General features: G+C 38.0%; 1 protein-coding gene and 1 pseudogene across 1 annotated transcript in view; both read right to left on the bottom strand.

Moving 5' to 3' along the window:
• Positions 1–18,111, bottom strand: part of LOC132677163 (uncharacterized) — a 286,729-nt gene that overhangs the window by 195,978 nt on the left and 72,640 nt on the right. The gene's annotated exons all lie outside the window — the stretch shown is intronic.
• Positions 206–2,141, bottom strand: LOC144612929 (olfactory receptor 56A1-like; annotated as a pseudogene).

The following is an 18,111-nucleotide window of genomic DNA, read 5'->3' as shown; positions in this document are numbered from 1 at the left end:
TAGGTTTCCAATATCCATTTAACCATTTGCTTACATTAAATAATCTGAAAATAACCAGTATGACTTTTCTTCTCCTCACCGGACCCACTATTATCCAGAAACCTGACACTTTGCTATGTCTTCTCACTTTCAACTAGAGCTCTTGAGCAAAAGTCAACAAATCAAATAAGATTTGATTTTCAATTCACTGGTTGTGTAGCTTAAACACTTAGGGGAAGTGGCCAACCCAACGTCCTGGTCAGTTTCCCCATTTTCTGGGAAATGGCTTCCTTTCTCCCCATCTCTCTCTCCCCCAACTTATCCTCATTTCTAAGACTCCCTGAAGATGGTGAGACTGCATAAGATAGAAGAGGAAGTTGGTATTGCTATATGTTATTATGAACGTTCTTCTCCTGTAGGGTTGCAGATGCTTTGTTGGGCAGGATTCTGTCATCTCTGAGAACCCACTAGTTCTCAAGAAAGTAGGCATAGGCAGGAAATAGATATCCAGAAGGACAAACCACAAGCAAAGGAGAGTAAGGTAGAGGTCAGGTATCCAGCATCAACTGCACTTGAAGGGGAATTTCTGTAGAAGGAACCTGGGCTTTGGAGTCTGGATTTTGATCTCTGCCATTTTCCAGATAATGTGGTCTTTAGCAGTTTCCAATCATAAAAGCATCATTTTTTTCCTACTATGTAAAAAGGAAGTAATGACACCTGCAGAAATGTTGTGAAGATTAAATTTACTTACATAAAATTGCCTGGGCTCAACACAATTAAGGAATCTCAGTTTCTTCCTGTTGCCTACCTTCACCAAAATCAGGTGAAGAGAGGAATGGAAGAAATCTGGGTCAGTTATGAAGTGAGCTTCAGAGTATATAGTAAATACTCATCAAGCTTTTTTCCAATACACTGTCTAGGCAAAATCACTGAGGAGAAGGAAGAAAAGAAATTAGATCTATTTCATATATTCACATCCCTGTCTCCATCAATTTCTTAATTCCTTGTTTTATCTCTTTGATCTGAACCTCATAAACAATAGGGTTCAAGGCAGGGGGTATGAGGTGATGAAGGACATTGAGCAGGATGAGGATGTCCATGGGGACCCTCTTTCTGGGCATGTTTGTCAACACCACAACCAGCAGAATGGTGCTGAAGAACAGGATGAGGATGAAATGAGAGTCACATGCGTTCAGGTCTTTGACAGCAGCCCCCTCAGCCTTGAACCTAAGCACAGCTCTTAAGATGAAGGTATAGGAGAAGATGAGGATGAAATCTGAGCCTATTAACGTCCAACCAGCCACAAATTGGTAGATGCCGTTAAGGGTGAAACTGTCACAGGAGAGCCTGGACACAGACAAGTTGGCACAGATTCAGTTCTCAATGACATTTTCCCACAGTAATGGAGCTGGGAAGAGAGAATAGGAATAGGTACAGTGAGTAGGGCATTTCGTGTGATTATGAAGAAATTAGCCTTGGCCACAAATTGGTCAGTGATTATGGAAGGATATTGTAGTGGGTGGCAGATAGCCATGGAGCGATCATAGGCCATGACCCTGAATGTGCAGGACTCCATGGGGAGGAAGCTGTTCATGATAAACATCTGGAGGAAGCAGGCCGAAAAGCTGATGGACCTGAGGTCAAACAGAAGATGGCCAGGACCTTGGGGATGACAGTCAGGCAGAGCATGATGACCAGCAGGGAAAGCAGGCTGAGCAAGCAGTACATGGGCTCGTGCAGAGATGCCTCCAGCCAGATAGTGGTCAACAGGGTGGCGTTGGCCCCCATGGCCAGGAGAAAAAGGAGGCTGAGGGGCAGGGACAGCCAGTGCTGCCAACTCCGGTAGTTAGGGAAGCAGATGAGGAGGAATTCAGAGGCTGGAGCAGTGGAGTAGTTGCTGGGTGATGCCATGGAATGAATCTGGAGCTGAGGTTTTTCTGGACTCTTTGTATGGGCAGATACAAGAAGCAATTTTTTTTAGTCCACTTCAAAAGTGTGCCTCTTACTCTTTAGGCAGCTAGTGATATATAGGAGACTCTTCTTGAATAGGCAAATCCCAATCAATATCATAAAGATAGACTGGTGAGACTCAACAAATAAAAGCTATGGTCTACGAAGGAAAAGGAATCAGTGAATAAACTAAGATTTGAAACGTGAATAGTGATAAGGAATAACCTCACAACATTAAAAATGTGCAACAAATTATGTCAGTATGATACCAGTGTAAGAAAAATAAAATGTTAATAGTATAAAAAAGGCCAAAAGCACACCTAGTTTTTACAATTATCTAGTGTACGATGAGGGTGGCATCAAACCTATGGTGGAGAAAAATATCCTTCAATAGGCGTTTTTGAGATAATTATTGGCATTGATGTGGGATGGAAAACCTTTAATTACCTGCTCACCTACTACCATATCCAATATGATTTTGGATTGATAATTTTGTTCTATCCCCTCCACAAACTCATGGTATACTAGAAGAAAATAGAATGTCAAATTGATTAAGCCAGTCCTTTGCTAAAACCCCAATCTATTTGAATACAACCACTCACCTTTCAGCATCTGTACCTGATCATCCCAAGTGGTCTTAGAATAAGCCTAAAGTAACAGAAATGGCTGCTTTTACTATATAGTTACCAACTTTAAATGAGACCTCAATGCTTCCTGTCCATCCTAAAAAACTTTCCTGATCAACTTTCCCTTCTTCCAAAACCTTTTTCAAAACTTCTTCATTCTGTTCAAACCTCAAACTCTACTTCTTCTCTTAAAAGATGACATCAACCACTACCTTGCAGAGAAAAAAGGTGTGCAATGAGATTTTTCTTCAACTTCCCAAGATAAAACTTACCAACCTATTTGCACATTCTCCCATCCTTTCCTTATTTCTCCCCATTGATATAGAATCTGCCCATACTCAATGCATCAAACCTTCCACTTCCTACACTGAATCGTAGCCCTTCTAGCCTTGCAATTACACTATCAATTGTTCCCTAATTTGGGGTCATATTTCCTTCTTCAGTGGATCTGCCTTGTCTTTCAAACATTCTCCAGTATCTTTCATTTTTAAAAATAAAAATAAAAATAAAAAGGCTCTTTATTTCCTTCCAGCTATTTTTCCATCTCCCTCCCTTCACACCCAAATTTCTTCCAAGCACTGCCACACTCACTGTCTCCAGTTCTCACCTCACATCCATTCTACAGTTCACATCAGCATGGCCTCCTTCTCCATTAGTTCCACAAAATGCCTCTCAAAAAGATCACCTGTTGGGGTGACTGGGTGGCTCAGCTGATTAAGTACCCAACTCTTGCTTTCAGTTCAGGTCATAATCTCACAGCCCTTGAGAGGGAACCTCCTGTTGGGTTCTATGCTGACAGTGGAGAGACTGCTTAGTATTCTCCCTCCCCCTCTCTCCCTGCCCCTCCTCCATGCTCTCTCTTTCTCTCTCTCAATAGATAAATAAACTTTTTAAAAAATCATCTGTCGATTCTAAATCTTGCTAAAGCAATGGACCAGATCCTCTTCCTGACATACTCCATTTGGTTTTGTTTGCATCACAATCTCCTGGTTTATCTCACACTCTTGGTGTCTTCATTTTCTCTTACATGTCTTTTTTTATCCACCACTTTGACATCGGTTTTAAGGTTCAGTCCTGAGTTCTCTTTGATTTTCTTCTCTCCTCCGTGCTAATCTCTTCTACCCTGTCTTCCATTTCTTTTTTCCATATGTTCAATTACCATCTCCATGTTGATGATTACTAAATTATATATCTTGCCTACACCTCCTAAATGCCTACTCGATATATCAACTTGCATCTTTCACAGATATCCAAAATTCACCAACTCTAAAATTAATTTACCATTTTTCTTCCAAGCCTGGTTGTCTAGCATCTCTTCTCTCAGTGAATAGCATATGTGTATGGGCTATTCCACAACTCATAGGCTAGAAACCATCTTGAACATATCCTTCACCTGTACTTCCCATTACAAACCCACCACCAAAACCTGTCAAATATGCCTTTTAATTAGCTCTTGGATCTACATCTCCATTACCACTGTCACCAGCCAAAAAAACAGTATCATTGTCTCTTGAGTGAAATTTACTGGAATTGCCTCTTAATGCATTCTAGGTTTCATTATAAAACCCTTCTCTACATTGAAATCAGAGAAATATCTTCAAATATAAATATTATCTTGCCACTCATCAGCTTAAAATATGCTATTGGCTTCTCATTGTTAATAGGCAAAAAAAACAAAACCCTTAACTTTATTAGATACAAGTTCATGAGAGAAGAAACCATGTCTGTTGATGTTTTTCATCACTATATGTACAGTGTATAGGTAGATTCCTTTATAGGTGCTCATAGTTACTTGAATAAATTATTTAATAAATAAGAAAATGAATGAATGAATGAATATATCATTTGCCTCCTTTCCCATTTTCCAGTCTAATCTGATCTCTCTCTCTCTCTTCTGAGGCTTCCAGAGCCCCAGCCACACTGTCCTTTTTTTCAGATCTTCAAATATAACATGCACTTTCTTCTCCCACTTCTCTTGGAAGACTGTGCATCCCATGTTTCCACACATACATCCCTTTACTTTTTTCCATCCTTAATATCTCAGTTTGAATATTCCATTCTCTGGGAGGTTTTCTCTAATCCTCTCCAGACAAAACCAAGGTCTCCTATTTTATGTTCTCACAGCACTTTGTACCCCCTCAACACAGTTGATGTGTATGTAATAATTTGGTTAAATACTCCTTCCCCCAAGTCCAGTTAGACATTTCATGCCATGACAGTAGAGACCATGTTCACCAGTTGGCGCAGTACTTGGCATGAAGTGGTGCCAAATAATATTTGTAGAATAAATTAATTGTTAGTTTTATGAGCAGAGTGATAGAGGGACACAAAATAAAATTTCCTAAATCAGCCTGAGACGAAAAGTTTGGAAGCCTTCACAAAGTTACTAACATCTTAGCTGAGCTTTGATGGATGTGGAAAACTTAGATGTGCACCAAAACTGTGGGCAGTGTATTTAAGGCATATGAAATGGGTTGTGTAAAAGCATGGAAATAAGTTGAGGGATTTCAGGGGGAGATCCTATGAAATATTTAATTTGACTGGAGCCAAGAGGGTGGGAAGTTGAAAGAAAGAGCAGAAAATGATGTTGGGGCGGTGGGGGAGAAAAGCAGATCATGATAGACCTTTTCTATGCTAAGGAATTTAGAATTAATCTTACATATAAAGAGACTGTGTATATATATATTATATATATATATATATATATATATATATATATATATATACACACACACACACACACACACACACACACACACACACATAAAGAGAATATAAAGAAATATTTTCATTAGTGGAGAGAAGTGACTGGGTATGGACTATAGGAAGTTCACTTTGGATACAATGCTATGGATTATTTGAGTAAGTAGAGACAGTAGCAGCAAAAAGAATGGAAGCCACAATATCTCTGATGAGAAGTGTTGTCTGAAGAAAGTTTGAGCACTGAGGATGGGAAGAAGTGGCATATTCCCATGGTAATATAGACAGTTATGAAAGAGACAGTAGGTGAAAAGCCTAGAATTTTCTGACTTGAATAAATAGAATCACCAAGATGTGAAACACAGGAGAATTAGCAGGTTTTGTGTGTATGAGTATATATCAATACTGAGGTGTTTACAATTCTATATAGAGAATTATCTTAGACTGTTGGAAATGAGCAGTTTGAACAAATTAGAAGGATCTTATCCTAAGATATAAATTCAAAAAAAATTATATAGCTGAAGTAGTCAGAATAGCATAAGGCTGAGATTGAAACCTTGGAAAATGGCAATTGCAAGGGTGAAAAAATAAAAAAGAGCCATAGAAGGAGGGTCTGGAAAAGTATGAAGAAAATCAGAACAATATGATGATCTAAGAAAAATTGGGGAGAGAATTTTAAGTAATGTATGGCCAACATACGGCAGAAGTTCAATAACATGAAAATATGAATAACCATTAAATTTTATGGTGACCTGGACAAGAGTAGTTCATTGGACTGGTGGAACAGAACTCAGAAGGAAGGACAATGAAATTAATAAGTGAGGAAGTGTAAATAGGGAGGGTTGACTATACAGCTAAGAGCCTCATTTCAAGTTTGTAAGTGAAGAAAAAAGCAAGACAGGAATGAAACATACTGTAGCATGCTTAATTGTTTAGAGAAAGGTTAAAATTCAGAAAGAAAGTAAGATAACAAGTAGTTTATTGAGAAGGCAATTTTATTACCATTATTATCATTTTTCTCTATAACACTTAACATATAGCTTTTGTACCTATTTGTCTCCCTCCACCCCCTGTGAAGTAACTAAGGATAGACAAGGTACACTTCTGTATTTATACACACCAAATTCCTCTAACACCCCACAGACTCTTAATAAAAATCTACTGAAACGATTTTTGAATTATTGGGCTTTGGTGTTCTACGTTAATGGAAAATTTCAAGGAGGGAAAATAAAAGGGGAGATTTAGGAGAGTTTCAGTGTGCTAAAGAGGACACTGAGGAATGGAAGGGAGAAGTCCTGATCAATACCACTAATGGTGGTCACTGAGGGGGCAGGGCAAGGCACAAAATGCATGTGGGAATTCAGGGACTTCTTCATGCCACTGTTTACAGGTGTGCCTCAAGAGCCTGCTCCTTGGTTAATGGTAAAACCCTGGGCTAGGTATCTGACATAAGAAACCTTTTGCCTTTGCCTTAATACAAACACAAAACAACTCTATTGCTCCTAACATGCTGGTAAGAATTTTCTTGAATTTCCTCGGCCTGATCATTACTAAAGGCCTTTGAGAAGAAGCATAAACAGGTGTGAAGATTATGTCAAACAATGCTAGAAGAGGACAAAGTGCTAAGAAAGGCACTCAATAGGGATGAGAAAATAGGATATAGAGAGGATAAGAGTCAAGGAGGAGAGGAAAGACTGGTAGAGGGTGACAGATTTTGTATGGATAGGTTGGTAATGATCAGACTATCGAGATCCAATTCAGTCTGTCCTATCCCCTCTTGGCCCTGGAACTTACAGAAGTTATAAAGGATGAGTCCTTTGTGATATATCAGCTGTATTGGTAAACGTGCTGGAATTTTGCTGAATACATCTGAAGAGTTTTATGAGTTCCTATTCCACTCCTACCCTCTCTTTTTTGGACCCAGCTGGGAAAAGATGGCTTGGGAAGCAGAGACTTAGGGGATGAAGAGCTGAGTCCTTTGGGACCTGTCTTATGGTACTCCTGCAGGTACAGAGTTGGGGTGTGAAGAATGGAGTGGTTTGAAATTAAGGTAAGAACTTGTCCAGAGGCCAATGATCTGGTGCACAAACCTGACATGCAAACATGGTCAAAAACTATAAGAAAAGAGGCTATAGAACAACCCCTTTTATTATAATTCTAAAGTTTTGAATGACATTTCTGAGTGACCTAAACTGTTTAAGTTCTTTTTTGTTATTTTTTTAATGTTTATTTATATTTGAGAGAGAGAGAGAGAGAGAGAGGAAGGGAGGGGCAGAGAGAGACAGAGACAGAATCCGAAGCAGACTCTAGGCTCTGAGCTGCCAGCACAGAGCCCAATGAGGGGCTCAAGCTCATGAGCTGTGAGATCATGACCTGAGCCAAAGTCGGGCACTCAACCAACTGAGCCACCCAGGCAATCCATAAACTATTTAAGTTCTTTTATATTTTTTCTCATTTAATCATCTCCCTTAGATATGAATGAGCAACTCTGAAGTAGGAACTATTATCCCCACTGGGTACGGGATAAATGGAAAGATGAAGCCTTGCCCAAACTCACTGCAGTTAGCCTACATTCAGAGCCACATCAATCTGATTCCAATATCTGTGTTCTAAATGACTCTTATCTACTGTCTCCACTATACTGATGAATATGACCATAGGTATTAATATCCTAAACAAAATCCTAGCAAGTTGAGTTTAGTAAACTTAACATTTTTTTAACTGACAACTATATTTATCTTTTGAAGAATGCAAGGAGAGTTCAGTATAAGGAAATCTGTCAACCTAACACATCAAGATTCTGGATAAGATCATGGGGATAAAACCATTCAAGATTTGAACCCTAGCTCTGGCATTTGCTATTTGTGTGACCCACTCATTAAACAACTACTAACTACCACCTATGCTCCACAAACTGTATTAGGCACTGTATACAATGGTGAATAAGGCAAACATGGTTCCAGTCCTCACCAAGAGTTCATTCTAATTATGTGCTTGTTAAAAGAAAACAGGCAACTTTAAATGTACTTATTTGAATAATTTCTAAGATATATTGTTAAGTAAGGAAGAGGCAAAAACTTCAGAGAATGAACTTGTGTACAAAATAATTCTAATGCTATACAAAGAATACATATAAATAAATGTATAATATATACATACTTTTTATATATATTCTTATATATAATATATATATTCTTATATATAATATATATCCTTATATATAATATATATATATTCTTACATTATATATATATATGTGTATATATATATATATATATATATATATATATATATATATATGTGTGTGTGTGTGTGTGTGTGTATAATATTCAAATTACCTCTGGAAGGATAAACAAGAATCTTGTAAGAACAGTTGCTTCTGGGAAAGAAAATTGTGTGCTTGGCAGACAAGAATAGAATGCTGTCTCAGAGATTGCTGGTTGTTTACCCAATGCCCCTATTCTTCCTTAGTATCAAAAAACATAATTTTATTTGGGTACCCATCTATACTGCTAAAATACTCTACCTCTCAGATTCTCAGATTCTGAATGTTAGTAGATGTCCTTTGGTGGGGTTTCCAAGAAGACTCTTTAATGTGAACTCAGTTGAGAAACAAAGGTCATTAGCCCTCACTCCTTTCCCATGGAACAGGCACAGGATTGACACCTGAATTTCCAGCTTAAACCATCAGCAACTATTTTTTTTAATGTTTACTTACTTTTGAGAGACAGACAGACAGAGTGACTGTGTGTGTGAGCTGGGGAAGGGGCAGAGAGAGGGATACACAGAATCCAAAGCAGGCTTCAGGCTCTGCACTGTCAGCACAGAGCCCAATGCAGGGCTCGAACTCACAAACCGCAAAATCATGACCTGAGCTGAAGTCGGATGCTTAACAGACTGAGCCACCCAGGTACCCCAAACCATCAGCAATTTTGAGGATGAAAGTCAGATTCTAAGTATGATAAAGAAGTAAGAGAGAAACTGGTGAAGCTGTGGTTTCAGCCTTGGATGTCTATCTCTGAAACTCTTCTACATGAAAGGAAAAAAAATCGTAATTTGGTGGTCACTATTATTTGGAGCTTCTACTATATGCAGTCAGAAATATACTAACTGAAATGGAGAATGAATTTCTTTTACTGAATATTCTTTTTAAGGTTTAAAATTTTGAATCACATACAAACACTATTTTTAATTAAATATTTTTAAAAGTCTTTCCTTTTGACCATACAGATAAAAGTATAAAACAAAGAAATGCCAAAAGTTTTGGTAATTATACAAAATAAAGTATACAAAATCCTATCATGTACCATCATAGAGCATTACCATGGTAGCATTAGTTTAGGTAATGCAAATCAAAAAAGTCTTAGCAAAAAGAGGTATGAATAAGAAGGAAAACAGGGTAGAAGCAGAAAAGTCAGGCAGAAGACCATTACCTGGTCCAGGTAAGACATGGTAGTGGCATGGACCATATTGGTAGCAGAGGAAATGACTTTGAATAAACAAATTTTGGAAGAATAGTCAAGTCAATATACTTATGATGAATTAGAACTGAAGTATTTAATGTAGAAATCAAATATAAATCTTAGAATTCTGTCCTGGACAACTTGGTGAATATGGGCTCATTTACTGTAATGATATCACTCATTTAAGATTTCTGGGTATTGAAATTACATCTGACGTTTCTAATAATAAATTTAATGTGAAATCTGTAAGTTCATTTCAGGGATTTTTTTCCTAGCAAATTTCAGTCTTTCACAGAGGAAACAGATATTTAAACAGAATTTAGGTTTTTTTTAAACAACTTCAATGGAAGGAGCAAACAAAGGAGGTTATATTATTTCCAAGAGTGTAGTTAAATGATGGGCTATAGAATCTAAGCTAGACAAAAAATAAAGTCAGGACAAGAAAGGGATGAAAGATAGCATGAAGGGGATTCAACCAATGGCTTGTGACTCTTGATGTCCAACAATTGTGACTGTCCTAAGGAGAGTCGAAAATTTGAGCCCAAAGGTAGAAGGTGATAGTCAGAAGGTAGATGTTTCAAATCTGTATTTTAGAGGTGGATCAACCACAAAAATGAGATGTCAAAATTGAAGGTTTAAACAAAAAAGGGTTAAGTTTTGAGTACAGGTTGAGGTAAGTCCTCAAATATTTCATTTTCCCAGCAATGAAAATCCATTGAAAAATAAATATATATAAAGTAATTGATAATTACAGAAGAAGATACATATGGTATAGTTACTTAAATAAAGGATACCTCTGAGAGGAATTTAGGAAAGGCTTAGACTTCAAGCAAAGAATATGTTCAAGAGAGAAATAATTTGAGATGTGAATATTTAGCCCATATGATCTCCCACTGATTTTAGACAAACAATTTAGTTAGGTAATATTTAATTTCCCTATTGCCTCATCTGATCTACCTATAAACATAATTCACCTGGAAGCTACCTTACATTAGAAAATGGGCAGAAACTTATTCTCCTAGTGCCCTTTATAAATTTGTTTGGGATTGGTGTAATTGTAGCAGTCTGGAGCTTCCTGTGGGTTTATATTGCACAGGAGGATTGGGTCCATCTGAAATAGATACAATGAGAACAAAGAGCTAACCACTCAGCTGGCAAGCAGGGTGTGAGCTGTTTCTGATGGGAACCCAATAACATCGATCTATTCACTTGTGCTGGGAAGTATGCACCTGGAACACAATAGGGCCATGCAAAGATAGCACCGGAACAAACTGATGGCCAAAACTGAAATTCAAAAGGGATGCTACAATCAAGCCAATGAAAAGTGAAAGAACTGCTTTGTAGTTCCCAGTCCTCCCACCCTTATGTTTTACTGGTTCTCCACAAGTTCCTAACTGGTGACCTTTAAATGTGTCCCTGAATTCACTGACTTCTTACATTTCTTTTCTACTGACATAAACTGACAGTTTTTCTCCTCAATCTGATACTCATCCTTTGAATTCTCACTCTGAACAATATAGCCCACCAATGGCAGTTTTTAATTTTTCCTCTGATTATGAAATAATATACTGACATTATAACATTCAAATCATGTAATACTGTCTACCATTTAATGTCCAGCAAAATGTCACCCATTAGAAATAACTGGTATTTACAATCTACTGTGTATATTTCACCTGTGTTTCTATGTGTATATTAAGATCATATACATGTAAATGATATTATCCCATATCAATGTAACTCGCATACATGAGCCTGTTATAAACTCTGTGTTACATCCCATGCTTTCGTCCTAGGCACAATCATTTGATATACAATGAGTTTGTAGTATGGTTTATTATCTGGTAAGGTGTGACAAATCTTTTTAAAAATTCTCTTCCATTTGGTGAAATTTTAACTTACATATATATTTTACATTTCAGAATAACTGTACCAAACATCCTCTGACAATCTTTGCTGGAATGTTTCTTGAAATTGCATTGACCCTATAAGTTAATTTGAAAACAAGCATCTTTTGTTTTTAACTTTATTTATTTACTTTGAGAGAAAGAGAGAGCGTGAGCAAGCAGGGGAGGGGCAGAGAAAGGGAGAGAGAGAGAATCCGAAGTAGGCTCTGCACTGTCAGTGCGGAACCTGATACGGGGCTCGAACCCACGAATCATGAGATCATGACCTGAGCCGAAGCCAAGAGTCGGACAATTAACTGACTGAGCCATGCTGACACCCCTGAAAACAGACATCTTTAAAATGTTCATGTGTCTTTCATTTACATGGTTTATCTCAACACTTAATCAGGTCTTCACTGTAATACTTTAAGCATAATTTTAAAATAGCATTCTTGTGTATTTAAAGATGCCAATTTCTATAAGTTAATAAGTTTTCTATTACATAAATGGCGGATGATGTCTATTATTTCTAGATTATTTTTGTTGGTATAAAGACAACTATTGATTTTTTTACAGTTTATTATATCTAAACATCTTATTGAACATATAACTACTTCTAAAACTCTATTAAGTTTACTGATTATATCACATAAAAATAATTACAGTTGAACCATTTTTACTCTGATCCTTAAAACGCTTCTTTCTTCCTTGACTTACTGTGTTGGTCAGGATGTTCTCTTTCACACTGAACAGTAACAGTGATGAGGGCAGGGCATTCAGCTGTGTTCTTCTAGGGGCACTGCCTTTGCCAATGGGAGTTGTCTTCTGCAAGGTTTTGCTCTCCCCCTGGGCAAACCCCCATCCAAAGATGAGTTGATGAGAGAATAAAAGGGTCTGGCACACAAGTCTCAAAATAGAAACTCTGAAAATCTATCCAGAGATCCCTATGTAATTATATGAGTCTTGTTTTTGTTTTTTGTTTCCTTAAATATTTTTTAATAGTTTCCACACATGCATGTTAGAGAGCCCTCTGTAGATCTTTGGAATTCTCTTTCTATGCAGTTCTCTCTGCACTAATACTCTACCCTATGAACTCTAGATACTTTGGCCTTCCCTGATTCCCATGTCCTTTTCCTGAATACAGAAAGACTACCAGACTACACCTAAGTTCACCCTTTCTTCAAAATGGCTTGGAATCTCTCTCCAATAAGCTGTAACAATCTTTGTCCAATAAACAGGACATTTGTTTCCTATCTCTCAGGGATCATTGTCTTCCATTTCTTCAGGTCCAGTGTCTTCAGAACCATTATTTCATATACTTTGTCCAATGTTTTGTTGTTGCTTTGGTGAGAGGATAAATCTACTCCTTGTTGTTCATTTCAACAAGCTAAAGTTCCTCTCAAGTATGTAAATTCATGTTGGCCAATCAGATGAAAGCACCATCTAACTTCTGACCCTTCCCTGGGCTCAGGGTTGGATGTGTGACTACATAAGCCCCATACCCTCACCACAAATCAGAAGAGATCTGTTTTATAACTGATGCCTTAGTATCTTAGGAGACTATGCACTACAATATGCAGACTATGCAGCCCTGGCTGCAGTCCCAGGGCACCGGCAACAGCAGGATGCAGAAGGCATTCCTGGGTGCAGCCGACATTCGGCCATTGCTCATTCAGCCATTGCTCAGAGAGACCCTCCCGCAGAGGGGTGGAGCGGGTCAAAACTGCAGTCCTTCGGAAGTAAGGGGCCAGAGAAAACTGCCGCATCTGAGACAAAACTTGGGAGAGAGGTACTGCCTGGGGACTGGTCACGGAGAGTGGAAAATGCACCTCTGGGGGAACCTGAGGTCATAGTGATTTGGGGACTACAAAATTCACCTAAGGAATTTGGAGAAAATAGAATTTAGGACTAGATGAAGGACAGTAGTATACACATGATATGTGGGAAATCACATATGTGACTAGTTCAGGACCTTGAAGATTAAGAATGGCACTTAGATTTATTTTTAAGGGAAGAATCTATCAAAATGTTCTTCTTCGTGTGTGGAGACAATAGGATGTATACTCAGAATTAACATGAGCATCTCAGGAAATACCGTGTACCTAGGAATCTTATTTTCCACAGGGTTAAGCAAGGACAGCTCTATGACCAGGCCACCAGGTTAATTATGTTTGGCTCTAAGGAACCCAACTGCTATCTTTACTCATAAGAAGAGAACTTTATGCCAATATTCCTTGAATAAACAAAAACTGGAGATAACAAAATCCACACAATTATCAGTATGCATATATAGTCATCTTTCCCTCCTTCTCACACATCTCAACACATCCAACTAATAATCAAGTTCTGCTCAATCTTTAAAAAATTTCCTTAAAATATTTTAAACCACATTTTCATACTCTTTATACTTAAAGGAATCAAGCAGTTCTCCAACTCTCCACCTGCTATATAGTATATTCCTTTATATCCAATATTTGCAATTTACCAGTCAAGAGATATTGCAAAGACAAGATAATATTTGTTGAAAACAAGAAATCAGTACTCTCAACATTTCGAATGCCTTTAAGAATTTGGGAATCGGGGAGGAGCCAAGATGGTGGAACAACGTGGAAGCTCTTTGTGTGTCTCATGTCCATGAAATACAGCCAGACCAACACTAAACCATCCTACACACCTAGAAAACCAATTGGAAGATTAACACAACAATCTGCACAACCTGAACCATAGAATTCAGCAGATATGCAACACGAAGAGCTGAACTTGGGAAGCAAGAAGGCCTGAAAGGTAGGGAACCGTTATTGCAGGTGGAGAGAGGACAGAGACTGGGGAGGGGGGAAGCATATGGGAAAAGCACCCCTCCCCAAAAGCAGCTGGAGAGAAAGTGGAAATTGGAAACAGCCGCAGGGACTAAACTAAAAAGGGAGAAAGGAGAAAAGAGAGGGTTTAAATTCCATTAAGACTGAAACAAGGGGAGAGCGAAGGCTGCAACTCCACAGCTCAATACCTGGTGGTGCTCTGGGGGGAAAGGTGAATCCCCAGGAACAGAGTGGGGTCCAGGAGGTTCTCAGGCCACACGGGGAAAAGTGGTTCCACTGCTGGAAGGACATTTAGTAGAGACTGTTGAAGCCACCTGGTCCCAGCAGACCCCGGAAGGCAGCCACATTCGCTGGTGCTGAAGCAAGGTTGTTGAGGGTGAAGCCTGGTGTCAAATGTGTGTGGCGATTTTCCATGGTGCCTGAAATGCTGCTGCTACACTGTCTCGCGATTTTTTTGGGGGGGTGGGCTGGCACCTGGCTGCAGTCTCAGGGCACCGGCAACAGCAGGATGCAGCAGGCATTCCTGGGTGCAGCCGACATTCGGCCATTGCTCATTCAGCCATTGCTCAGAGAGACCCTCCCGCAGAGGGGTGGAGCGGGTCAAAGCTGCAGTCCTTCGGAAGTAAGGGCCAGGGAAAACTGCCGCATCTGAGACAAAACTTGGGAGAAAGGTACTGCCTGGGGACTGGTCACGGAGAGTGGAAAAAGCGGGGAGTGGACGAGAGCTGAAGACGGAGGACCAGTGCGCGACGGCTGATCCAGGAGAACAGACTGGGTGGCTGAGTGGCGCCATTTTTCAACGCTCCCACGCATGCGCACCAACATGCACCGCTACACTCCACCCCAGTAGGCTAGCAGCGCCATCTAGTGGAGAGCGGAGCTGTTACACCGGGCCCTGCCCACTGGGCCAACTTCACTCTTAAAGAACACAAACCTCACTGCCAGCTTCATCTATGGACTATAAAGAGCTACATGGACTGACCTCTAGGGGAAAACGAAGCAATTTCAGTACTACTTCAATCTGTTAACAGATTCATCTATTCAAATTTTTTTCTCTTTCTCCTTTTTCTCTTTTACAATTCTTTTCTTTTTCTTGAATACAGAAAGAGAAAAAACTCATTTTTATCTTCAATTTTTATTAAAAATATCTGTCTTTAATTCTTATTACTATATTTTTTACTTTTGTGTAAATTTTTTCAAATTCTACTTTACTTCCATCAATTTATTTTAGTCTACTTCAATGTACTCATCTTTTCAAATTTTCAAACAATTTCCTTTTTACATTCTTTTTCTTTTTATCTCTTTTTCATTTCTTTTCTCTTTCTTGAATGCAGAAATAGAAAAACTTCATTTTTACTTTCAATTTCTTTTTTAAATATTTTTATTTAATTTTTATTATTATATTTTTTGATTTTATGTATATTTTTTCAAATCTATCTTACTCCCATCATTTTATTTCAGTCTACTACAGTGTATTCACTTTTTCAAATTTTCAATTTCTTTTTTTCTTTTCCATTTTTCTTTTTTTATCTTTTTTCTCTTTTTCATTTCTTTTCTTTTTTCTTAAACACAGAAAATGAAAAAGTTCATATTTCTTTTTAATTTTTATTAAAAATATTTTTCTATAATTTTTTCTACTATATTCTCTACTTTTATGTATTTCAGTCTACTTTAGTGTATTTATTTTTTCAAATTCTCAAATGATTTCCTTTTTTTTTCTTTTCTCTCCCCCCTTTTATCCTTTTTGTTTGTTTGTTTCTCTAATCTGTCAAACCACTTTCTACATTCATACCAAAACACACCTGGATCTAGCGTCATCTATTCGATTTGGTGTGGGAATGTTTTTAATTTTTAATTTTAATATTTTTTAATTTTAATTTTCTTAATTTCAATTTTTCTACCTCATTAGTTCTTTTTCTCCCTTCAAAATGACAAAACAAAGGAATTCACCCCAAAAGAAAGAGCATGAAGAAATCTCTTCTTACGAAAGAGATTGAAGAAGACACAAAAAATGGAAAAGATTCCATGCTCCTAGATAGGAAGAACAAATATTGTGAAAATGTCGATACTACCCAAAGCAATCTACATATTCAAAGCAATCCATATCAAAGTAACACCAGCCTTCTTCACAGAGCTAGAACAAATAATCCTAAAATTTGTATGGAACCGGAAAAGACTCTGAATAGCCAAAGCAATCTTGAAAAAGAAAACCAAAGCAGGAGGCATCACAATCCCAGACATCAAGCTATACTACCAAGCTGTAATCATCAAGACAGTATGGTACTGGCACAAGAACAGACACTCAAATCAATGAAACAGAATAGAGAGCCCAGAAATGGACCCACAAACGTATGGCCAACTAATCTTTGACAAAGCAGGAAAGAATATCCAATGGAATAAAGACAGTGTCTTCAGCAAGTGGTGCTGGGAAAACTGGACAGTGACATTCAGAAGAATGAACCTGGTCCACTTTCTTACACCATACACAAAAATAAACTCAAAATGGATGAAAGACCTCAATGTAAGACAGGAAGCCATCAAAATCCTTGAGGAGAAAGCAGGCAAAAACCTCTTTGAACTTGGCCGCAGCAACTTCTTACTCAACACGTCTCTGGAGGCAAGGGAAACAAAAGCAAAAATGAATACTGGGACCTCATCAAAATTAAAATCTTCTGCACAGAAAAGGAAACTATCAGCAAAACTAAAAGGCAACCGACAAAATGGGAGAAGATATTTGCAAATGACATATCAGATAAAGGGTTAGTATCCAAAATCTATAAAGAACTTATCAAACTCAACACCCAAAAAACAAATTATCCAGTGAAGAAGTGGGCAAAAGACATAAATAGGCACTTCTCCAAAGAAGCCATCCAGATGGCCAACCGACACATGAAAAAATGCTCCACATCATTCATCATCAGGGAAATATAAATCAAAACCACAATGAGATACCACCTGATACCTGTCAGAATGGCTAACATTAACAACTCAGGCAACAACAGATGTCAGCACGGATGTGGAAAAAGAGGATCTCTTTTGCATTGTTGGTGGGAATACAAGCTGGTGTAGCCACTCTGGAAAACAGTATGGAGGTTTCTCAAAAAACTAAAAATAGAACTACCCTACGACCCAGCAATTGCACTACTAGGCATTTATCCAAGGGATACAGGTGTGCTGTTTCAAAGGGACACATGCACCACCATGTTTATAGCAGCAGTATCAACAATAGCCAAAGTACAGAAAGAGTCCAAATGTCCATCAGTGGATGAATGGATAAAGAAGATGTGGTATATATATACAATAGAGTATTACTTGGCAATCAAAAAGAATTTAATCTTGCCATTTGCAACTACGTGGAAGGAACTGGAGGGTATTATGCTAAGTGAAATTAGTCAGTCAGAGAAAAACAAAAATCATATGACTTGACTCATATGAGGACTTTAAGAGACAAAACAGATGAACATAAGGGAAGAGAAACAAAAATAATATAAAAACAGTGAGGGGACAAAACAGAAGAGACTCATAAATATGGAGAACAAACTGAGGGTTACTGGAGGGTGTGTGGGAGGAGGATGGGCTAAATGGATAATGGGCACTAAGGAATCTACTCCTGAAATCATTGTTGCACCATATGCTAACTAATTTGGATGTAAACTTAAAAATTTTTTTTAATAAAAAAAAATAATAAAAA

This window comes from Panthera onca, chromosome D1 (genome assembly GCF_046562875.1).
Source record: "Panthera onca isolate mPanOnc1 chromosome D1, mPanOnc1 haplotype 2, whole genome shotgun sequence".
Lineage (NCBI taxonomy): Eukaryota > Metazoa > Chordata > Mammalia > Carnivora > Felidae > Panthera > Panthera onca.
This window is presented reverse-complemented; position numbering and strand designations above follow the sequence as displayed.